Consider the following 1,925-nt stretch of genomic DNA (forward strand, 5'->3'; position numbering starts at 1 on the left):
TTTGAGTTGGAGTCTCACTCCATCACCCAAGCTGGAGTGCAGTGGCCGCTCCCGGCCACCGCAGCCTCCACCCGCTGGGCTCTGGAGATCCTTCCGCCTCTGCCTTCCAAGTAGCCAGAACTACAGGTGCACGCTACCACATCTGGTTAATTTTTTGATTTATTGTGGAGATGAGGTCTCACCAAGTTGCCCAGGCTGGTCTCGAACCCACAGGCTCAGCCCATCTACTCGCCTCAGCCTCCCAAAGTGCTGGGATTATAGGCTGATCCACTGAGGCTGGCCCAGAAGATTTTTTAAAAATGACATTGTTTCTGTCATGCAGGCTAGAGTACAGTGGCCTGATCATAGCTTACTGCAGCTTCAACCTCCTGGGCTCAAGCAAAACTCCTGCCTCAGCCTCTCAAATAGCTGGGACTACAGGCACGTGCCACCACACCTGGCTAATTTTTTAGAATTTTTTGTAGAGACGGGATCTTGCTGTGTTTCCCAGACCGGTCTCGAACTCCTGCCTGGGCCTCCCAAAGTGTTGTGATTTCAGGCGTGAGCCACAGTGCTCAGCATCTAGTCCTTCAATTGTCCAGAACATTTTTATCACCTCAATAAGAGACCACACACCTGCCAGCAGTCACTTCCCGTCCCCTCCTCCCCTGCCCCCTGGCAACCACTAATCTGCTTTCTGTCTCTGTGGATTTGCCTGTTCCGGACATTTCCTGTAAATGGAACCACACACTGTGTGGTTTTCATGTTTGCCAATCTGGGGGCGAGGTGAAACGGGATCTCATTTTTCAATGTATTCCAGCGCTCGAATAGGTGTTTCCTTCTCACTGTCCACAATTCAAGCGCTCCAAAGAAGTACATGGGAGTATGGCAGTTCCTCTAAAAAAATCAAACACGGAATTACCACAGGACCCAGCAATTCCATTTCCGGGTATACATCCCCAGCGTTGAAAACAGGGTCTTGAAGGGATATTTACACACCCATGTTCATGGCAGCATTGTTCACAATAGCCAAGAGGTGGAAACAACCTAGGTATCTGTTGATTAACAAAATGTGGCAAATCCATACCACGGAGGGTTACTTAGCCTTGAGAAGGAAGGATGGGCCGAGACGTGCTAAGGCGTGGAGGAAACTTGAGGACATCACGCGGAGTGAAACAAGCCAGTCCCAGAAAAGAATAAGTATGATTCTACCTACACGAGGTCCTTAGAGTAGTCGAATTCAGAGACAGAAAGGAGGGAGGTGGTTGCCAAGGGCTGGGGAGCAGGATGGGGAGTTATTTAATGGGTGGGGTCTCGGATTTCCAGAGACGGATGGTGGTGGGGTCTGTACGACAGGGCGGGTGTACGTACGACCACTGTGTGGTTAGAGGTGGCAGAGTATGGTTGAGATGGTCAATTTGGGGTTGTCTTAGTTCACTTTGTCACGGTTTTTAAAAAGTACCCGGCAGAAAGTCTAGATTTTTAAAGCGAAACGTGCTTTCCTTCCTACTTAATCTACCTTGAAGACTTTCTCTGAAGGGCCGCATGGCACTCTACGGCATGGTGTCCCCGGTCGACTGTCCCCAGGGAACAGCCCTGACGGTCCCTTACTTCAAGCTTCTCACTCTGGATCCCAGATCACAGAGGGTCCCACTAAAATGAACTCGCACGTGTCACTGCACCCGCACTGGGCTTGGCCTGTGGCTCTGTGAGAAGGAGTGAAAACTTCCTGACTCAGTTTCCCCGGGAGAGCGGGTGGGGGGCGGCTAGGCTGGTTCTGAGTGATGGGGAGTCTGCTGGGTGCCCAAGGCTGGGAGGGGCCGCCTCCAGGGGCTGCTCTGGTCCGTGGTGGATCAGTGTCCACGCCCTCTGTGGGGACAGGCTGGCCTTGGCCTTGGCGCCCCCACACCCTCTGCCTCTGCTTCTTTTTTTTTTTTTTTTTTTTT

The 1,925-nt window shown here is 51.8% G+C and overlaps 1 protein-coding gene across 1 annotated transcript in view; it reads right to left on the minus strand.

Annotated features, from left to right (window-relative positions):
- Nucleotides 1–1,925, minus strand: part of LOC103250530 (protein CASP-like) — a gene marked incomplete at both ends in the record, with an annotated part of 7,649 nt that overhangs the window by 3,402 nt on the left and 2,322 nt on the right. The gene's annotated exons all lie outside the window — the stretch shown is intronic.

Source organism: Carlito syrichta, unplaced genomic scaffold (genome assembly GCF_000164805.1).
Source record: "Carlito syrichta isolate Samal-C Ts95f unplaced genomic scaffold, Tarsius_syrichta-2.0.1 Scaffold130557, whole genome shotgun sequence".
Classification (NCBI taxonomy): Eukaryota; Metazoa; Chordata; class Mammalia; order Primates; family Tarsiidae; genus Carlito; species Carlito syrichta.